We start from the raw sequence: 9111 nt of genomic DNA, 5'->3' as shown, positions 1-9111 counted from the left end.
AGAAAATAAAGAAGGAAGACAGCCCAAATTAAAACACCAAAAGTTAAGAAAATATTTTCATTACGAAAGAGTTGCATAGACATTTCAAAAGCAGATGTCACACAAATATCATGATAATCATTGACAAATAAGCTTATTATTTGATAATGTGGTCGTATCAAACAAATGATAAAGTCATAATAAATTGTAAATTACTTTATTATATTATGCTTAAATATAGCATGTTAAACAAGCCCTTAGACAGAATGATTATTATATTTCACCTAATAGATAAAAGTACTCTTATAAAGAAATTTATGAAGACTGTAACTTGTTAATGAGTTATTATCTGTTCCCTAAGTGATTAATTATTGTGAATGAAATTATATTTTTAAGTCTTTTGACACGCTATTGGAAAAGTGACCTATGATTTCAATCACAAACATTTCAAGTCTCATCTTCCTTCCCCTACAACCAATCAAAAAAAAAAGATGGTGGTCATCCATATCAAAATCATTAGGGTTGAAGGTTTTTATTTGGTTTCCCATCTATCTTGAAGAGGAATTTTTTGAATACTAGGAAAATGTAATTGATAGAGAAATGATTGGAAAGTGAGTTAGGTAGAAAAATGTAAAAAAAGTTGTTTGGTTTGAACAAATTTTACCGGGCAAATTCGGTAGGATTTATAAAATCTATGTTTGGTTTGAGGTAAAATATAGATGGAGAAATAAGTGACAATTACGAAAATATCTCTGTTATTAAAAATTTTAAAACGAAAAAGAAAAGAAAATAGAGAACAGAGACAATGGAAAATGTGTTAGCCATAGTTGAATTCGTTGTAGGTTGGTGCTGAGTTCCTCTATTTCTAGATGGTTGAAATGTGTTAGCCATAGCAGCCATTGCAATTAAGGATAGCAAACATGTCCGAGATACTGAATGTGGCTGATATATTTCCTATTTTCAGTTTTGTATCCTTTGTTGAATTCGTTGCAACCGAGGAGAGCATGGCGTGAATTCGTTGCTAACTTGGTATTCAGAATTGACGAGAGAAGGAAGCATAGTTGATAGTGTTAACAATCCTAGTCCCTGTGATTCATATTAAGCCAAGGAGGGTATTTTCGGTTGCTTCATTTTTGCTTTTTGCAATTTTGCTGGCTATCCACAAAAATCCATGTTCAATAAAGCTTTCTAAATAGTGCCAATGCCTAGCTATCATTTACCAAAAAGAGATTGCTATGCAAATGGCATAGATGGGAAACATTAATGAATCTTGTGTACCAAACATAGACTTTGTGTTTTCCCAAGATGATTTGCCTTGGGATCTTTCAAAATCTCCTCAACCAAACAGCACCTGATTGCTTTGTTTGGTAGAAAGATTACAAAAATTTTAGCTATGCTTCTCTTTTCCCCATCCTTCACAAGTATGTGCAAAATCAAAAGCAAATCATGGTAAAACTTTACCATTTAAGATGTGGTATTCTTAGGAAACTAGCTAACATGCAAAAAGGTGAATGAAGAGTGTTACCATATTACCCTCTTCTAAGTACACATGTCTACATCTCTAAAATATCAAGGGTTATTTTTGGTATTTCAACACATTTACCCATCATTATTTCACCTTCAACCAAACAAAGACTCACAAAATTTAACTCAATTTCCCTGGTAAAATTTTGACCAACCAAACAACTTTTTTTTTAACTTTCCTACCAAACTCACTTTCCAACCATTTTTCTAGTAATTACATTTCCGTAGTATTCAAAAAATTTCTCCTCAACCAAATGCCCCCTAAAGAGTCAAACAGTATGCAAAAGGATTATATAAACTTGACTGCTAAAATTTATAATATATATATGCAACATAACTTCGACTTACTAAAAAGGGCATGAATCCCACAATGCTTTAAAGTTGTGTTTGGTAGGAGGTTTCTTGAAATATAGCTAGGTATCTTATATTAGAATTTTGTGTTATCTATGTTTGGCAGAGGATATCAAATTTTTTTCCTAGCTAACCTATTTCCCCAGCCATTGAAGATTGTGTGTAAAATTGATCAAAATGGATGGTGCTCAAATCCCACTTTCAAAGTGGTATTTCACGATGTCTAGATAAATGAATTTTTTTGACATAATAACTTCCAAAAATAACCTCTTGTAACTCTGCTGAATGTAAGTTAACTGGTTGGACCTGCTAAGAAATATTGAACGTGACAAGAACAACAGTGTAACTCTGGAGGTGGAAGGAGTTGATTTGATGAGCAATGAGAGAGTTTTGAAGGAGAATGTGTAGGAAATCTTAGATTTATGCGGAAGCGGTTTAGGACCTAGTACATTGGTATGCTTACCGAATCATCCTTGTTTCACAATTACCTCTCGGTGCGCAGGTGTCGTGTAGAATCTTCCCTTGTAGGATTCCTCTTCACGAACAGCTCACCTCAGCGCCGCAACACAAACAACCTCCTTGAAGCTGGACTGTGGCAGATCTTCCAGACTATCTCTCGAGGAGGATGAGATGGTTGTGTGGGCAACCGTTCAGATGATGAACGTCTGCCTCTTAGGTTTGTTTCTGATGATCTGATCACCTTGGAGGCACAAGAGGAGAAAACTATGAATATATACGCTTAGGTCTTAGACATAACTTAACCCTAAGCCTCATGGGCTCAAGTTTCACTGAAGCCCAATAGGACTTTAGTGACCAAAAGAGCATATATCCAACAATCTCCCACTTGCTCTTTAAGATACAAACTTGAGTTCGTAAACCCAAGACCATGTAGCCCATAAGCTATCATCATCTGATAATATACCCCATCCCTTGTCTCGAGCTAGCCTGGGGACCTACCATTTGTCATTGATCAAGGCTCCTGATAATCTTTACAAGATTATCTAATTCGGTGCAAATCCACTAAAAGCCCGAACGTGAACTCCAAGATTAATGACCTTTATAACATTAATATGCATTGCCCCTTTATAGAATGTCTATAATTCATTGATTAGTTTTCTGTAACCCAATCAATTATTTATTCCCTTGACTTTGATAATTTCTCTAATGGATTACATGCACTGGCCAATGTCTTTAATATCCAAGTACCGAAATATATCAAGGGGACATTTCCTATAAATTCCTTGTTGTTTATCTCATAAATACTGATAATCAAATAATCTCACTCCCAAAATACCGAGTTATTGGCCGTCAATAGATCGAACCTCACCCGTTGGTAAATCAAAGAATGAAAACTATTTGATTACCTATTTATAATAAACTCAGGATTAAGAGCAATCACATAGCTATAGTTAACTGGAAATTTGATTCCTTATGACAGAAAGAACAACCTTAATCAAATCTCTCCTTGATCCTTTCAATGTGAATGTTAATTCACACCAATATTTTACAATGATTCGGACAAAATCACTTCATAAAATATTGCAGCCTGAATGAAGTGCCCAACTTTATTTAATGGCTGTGACTTCATTCATCAATTGTGAGATCCTATGATCATGTCCTCCATGAACGTATCCATATGATCATATACTCCACAATTTGATCCGGACCTTTATGTTTGTAAATAGTGCGCAAAATAAATAAATAAAACCTTATTTATGAAATTCAGAAAATTATTTTATTGTTTCATCGTCTTACTCCAAGAGCACAATGAAACCAATAACTCCCACTTGCTTAATGCAAGTCTGGGATCCTCCTAAGACCCAAAGAAGTAACATGCCTCTCGAACACAAGTTCAGGCAAACTCTTAGTAACTGGGTCTGCAAGATCCACCTCTAATGCTATCTGAGTTTAGTGAAAAACTCATAGCTCGAGGTTGATTTTCTTGAGTCAATATCCACTTGAAATAACTGAATTTTTGAAAACTCAGCTTTTCAAGACTCCCAACCAGCATATAATCTCTCGTTCTCCAAAGATACTTGAGTACATGCTTAACAATAATCTAGTATTCCTCTAGGTTCAAAATGGTACTATCTCACTACTCCCACTGCGTGACAGATGTCTGGTTTAACGCCCAACATGATATGCGTGAGTCTACCTTTGCCAAAGCATAAGATATCTTGCTCATGCATTCTTCCTTCTTAGAAGTCTTTGGTCACTCCTTAGGAAGATGAATTTCACATCTGAGAATTATAATTCTTCTCTTAGAATTCTCATGTTGAATTTTGGGTTTTGTCAATGTAAGTAGCCTGAGGTGATGCCAACAACTTATTCTTCCGGTCTCATAAGAGTTTTATACCAAGAATATAATTGGCTTACCCAGTACTTCCATACCAAAACACTAACTTAGCCAACTCTTTATGCTTGATATTACCTCCACATTGTTTCTAATAAGGAGCATATCATCTACATAAAGTACCAGAAAAGCTACTGTCTTCCGTTGTATCCTTTACATACAAATACACATAATTCATCAAGGTTCTCTCAAAATCAAAATTTTGATAACCTGATCAAAACTGATGTTTCAAGACCTGGATGCTTGCTTAAGTCTATGAAATAGACTTTCACAACTTGCATACCGTGTGTTCCTACACATTTGCTATAAACCCTTTTGGTTGTTATATGTAGATATCCTGACATCCAACTCCCAAAATGAAATCTCATAATTGAGACTTATAGCAACTAAGAGAATCTGGATAGACTCAAGCATGGCGTCTGGCAAAAAATGCCTCCAAGCTAGCTTTGAAGGTTTTCACCTTTCTGTCCATCCTCTCTTTGCCTTTTATGTCCACATGCACCTTGTGGGTTTTACCCCTCTTGGTGTATTTACTAGGACCGAACGGAGTTGAAATACAAGTATTTCATCTCATTGTTCATAGCGTGAGCAACACTTGATCAACAACATCTTCTAGTGTATTATCGTAACTAGTAGGATCAATATCACTCAACAAGAGACAACTTGAGAGTTAACAAGGTTCTCTCCTACTACGAATGTACTGCACTAGACCTTGTGTATTTATAGGTAAAACAAATAGTGGGTCAAATGATGGATCTTCAATTTCTTGAGGATCCGATTATCCTTGATATTGTTCCTTTACATGTGATACTAATATTTCTACTAGTTTCACTTATATATTATCATGGTTCTCTTGTTTGTTCACTTAGAGATATATCTATCCCCTCTTGAACAATCAAGGGAACAGTGGATGAAGCTTCTAGAGATTCTGGAAATTCTTGATCTGAGATAAATCTCATCAAGAATAACCTAACTTAAGAGCTTATAATTTCTTATCTAGTCCTCCTTTAAGAAAATCATGTAAGTGCTCACTTAGATTATCTTGTCCTTAAGACTAAATAAGAAATCATCCCTAGTTCTCTTAGGGTAGCCAAAAGATATGCACTCTTCCATACAAGATTCCATCTCATTTGACTGTTGTTGTAGGACGTGTGTCGTAGCACCCTAAATCCGAATATGGTTTGATCTGGGCTTGCACCCTTTCCATAATTCTTTAGGTGTCTTTACAACAAACTTTTGACGGAATCAAGTTAAGAAGGTACATTTCCTTCTCTTAGGCATCTCCCTTGAACAACATTGACAAAGATGAATAATTGAACATGATCTTCACCAAGTCTAGAAATGTTTGATTTTTGCATAGTGCAACTTCATTCAACTAATGCGTTCTTAGAGTTGACAGTTACAAAAACCATCCCCTCTTAAATCAGGTAAGACCTGAACTTACCAGACAGGTAGCCAACACTTTAGTCAGACCAAAGTGTTTTTGATTTGAACACCTACATGCTTTTCTGCCTCAGACTAAACCTCTTGGAATCTCCAAAAGCTTTAGACTTATGGCGCACTTGGTTCATCTATCCAAATCCAGAGTAAACATTCATATAATGAAGTACTCATCACCTCTTCTGGTCTGAACACTAATTGGTCCACATACATTAGTATGTACCAGTTCCAGTTGAATAGTTGCGCAAACCTTTTTGGCCCTTGTAGGATTGCTTGGCCACTTTACCTTCCAAATAGGACTAACATGTAGCTGTTAGTTAAAAGATTATTGAACTTTCAGTCCCTCTTTTAACTAAAATATGTTTCCTACTTGAGATAATATGACTCAATCACAAAGGCCAAAGTGATGTTTCATTTGAAACTTTTATTTCTTTGGTGAAAGTTCTTGTTCATCATCCTTTCCATTCAGCATAACAAATTTAAAAAGGGTATAGGACATAGGTAATAAAGACTATTTAAACAATGTACCAGAACAAACAAGACGAAGATGAACTTCGAAATGTAACCGAGGAATCAATTGCATTGTCAACCCATGTTTTAACCAAAACAACTAACAAAAATTGAATTCCTCTTGAAATCTAGAACAAATAAACAATCACCCAAAACCATAGTCTTATAAATAACTTGTCTTACTGCAAATGCAGACACAAGTTCCCATTTTCAAGCTTAAAATATCTGTTCATTGCTGACAGGTATGCCATGTTTGAACTACTACAAAGAGTAACAAACATAATCAGTGATTCCTGAATCAATAATTCATTCACTGATCAGGCCTTGATATGCCCATGTCAGGTTCTTTTCATCACCTCTGGACAATTTTTCTTTCAGTATCCCTTCAGTCTGCACTTGAAGAACTTGCCTTGCAGCTTCTTCATAGCAACTGGTTTGACAACTGATAACCAAGTCATTTTGTTCTTGTTACCACCCTTGGGTTTCCCTTTGGATTTAACAAGACTTTTAGCAAAACCTGCACCGACTGCATTCTGTCTGGCAGAGCCGCTAGACGCAGCAAACATGTCATTAAAGAGTCTGAAGCATTTTTACTCCACTCTTAATCATGTACACTTGCTTCTGCAAGTATTTGGAAAGACTGACAATAATATAGCAGCGAACTACCATATCTGTCCTTTCCCAATCTGAGAAATGCATCTTAGTTTCCTTAGACGCATCCTCTGCAGGTTGCTATGGCCCTCGCATTGTCAGAACAAATTTTAGCTTCCATGTTTTAGAACAATATCAAAAAATTTGCTTTTCACTTATTCATAGTTGGTACCATCTAGAGGTTTTCGACTCAAAATCATTTCTAAGATATTTTCTGAAAAACATATAAAGCACACAATTACAAACAAATAATGCAATAAACAAACGAAGTGCGAGTAGACGCTCAGTTTATCTTAACAAAGCTTATTTTACCAAAGTTGAATGTAATTAACCATTGTTTAATTTCAAAATTATCCTTAGTGTCTAAGCATTGCCGACGATGGGCCGTACAATACTTTACTAAAATTTTGAAATTATTAAGATTTAATCTAGTGAAATCTGATTATCCTTATCCGATGGGGCTTCAGCGATAACCATTTCACTAATAAACCCACAAATGGAGCCCGCAGGTTTTAAAATTAATTAATTTTTAAAACCTTCACCCATTCAACATTTTTGTTTGAGAATTTTCATAAGCCCAGTCGAATTCATTGTTTAATTTCAAAATTATCTTTAATAACTTAGTATTATCGACGATGGGACGTACAATACTTTATTAAAATTTTGAAATTATTAAGGCCCAATAAAATCCAATCATGCTTATCCGTTGGGGCCTCACATGATTATTTTATTGATAGGCCCACAATGCGCCTGGAGGTTAAATTAATTTCTTAATTTAAATCTCCTCCCATAGATATTTAAGTCCAATCTAATAAAATCCAATCATGCTTATTCGATGGGACTTCACATGATTATTTTATTAATGGTCCTATAATGCGCTTGAAGGTTAAATTAATCTCTTAATTTAAATCTCCTTCCATTCAACATAAGCAACATTTTCGAATTTCCAAGAATTATTTAATTGAGAGTATCCTTTGTTTGATTTCAAAAACTATATAAGTAAGAGCGCCGATAAACGTGCACTAAGCTTAACATAATTTTGAAAGTATTAAGGTCCTGAAATCCGGTCACTTTACGTCAGCGTGTGCTCCAAACAATCATGATACATGAATGTTGTATGCAGCGTGTGTTATTCCATGACCATTTCAGAAAAACCCACAAATTACTCGCAAAATAAAAGAATTCTCTTAGGAAATTTTCTCTAATTATTTTTCTAGATTTAAATCATCCAAATAGCTGACTTAATTATTAATCTAGATTGCAACAATCATAATAATTATCATTTATGAGGATAATTTGAAATCAAAATAATTTCCATAACGATTATTTGTCTTGATGTTAATAATCCAAAATTAATTAATTCAATTATTAATCTAGATTTTTAATAAAAATCATAATAATTATTAATTAATTTCTTAGGATGATTTAAAATCAAAATAATCCTATAATAACTATCATACTAGTCGCTGAAGACATAATAGCTATTATGCTCATGCAATCATACAAGTTATGCAACAATATGGCACCACCTATTCTATATGGCATGTTATCGCAATAAAGCATGTTATCTATCATATAATTTATACCAATCAATAAAAGCATTAAATAATAAATCATAATTACTTTAATCCATGGCCTTCCTATTTTAAAGAAAATAAAATAAAATTAAATAATACAACTTTAGAATTCAACTTTCGCCTAGCCCATAGTATCTGTCTCAAGCCCCTTTAGGGTTTCATGGGCCCAAAAGCCCAAAGACCCAATCCTTTGGCGAGAAACCCTAGGACGCGAAAGAGGAACCCTAGCCGTCAGGTCTGCGCGCCGTCACCCGAAGTCAAATCAGGCTGAAACTCCAGGGGAAGTACCACCACGTAGAGAGACGAGTGCACCGCCGCCGGAACCACCCAAAAAGGTGGCCGGACGCTCTCTCACTCTCCCATTCTTTGCCGGAGAGTGGCGGCCACTCTCAGAATCTTGTGGAGGCGCGTGGAGGCGCGTGTAAACTCAGATGGCGCTGATCCACCCACCGTTGCGTTCGTATTTCCGTCCTCTTTCCAACCATATATAGATCGCCCCATTCTGAGATCGGTAAGTCCTCGAAAAGTCTCCGAAAGTGCTGACTGCGCATCTTCCTCGCGATTTCTCGATATTGAACTTTTACAAAATATTGAAAAAATACACAGAAATTCCAAAAATAAACAAAACCAACAAGAGGAAACCTAATCATATGGGATTAGCCTCCTTGTTACAAATCGAGAAATACACGAGAGACCCTAACCATGGATTAAAGCATTTTTACCGAT

The sequence above is a fragment of the Gastrolobium bilobum genome, unplaced genomic scaffold, assembly GCF_033153095.1.
Source record: "Gastrolobium bilobum isolate Gb01-03AN ecotype WA unplaced genomic scaffold, APGP_CSIRO_Gbil_v1 utg2530, whole genome shotgun sequence".
NCBI classification, from domain to species: Eukaryota; Viridiplantae; Streptophyta; class Magnoliopsida; order Fabales; family Fabaceae; genus Gastrolobium; species Gastrolobium bilobum.
This window is presented reverse-complemented; position numbering follows the sequence as displayed.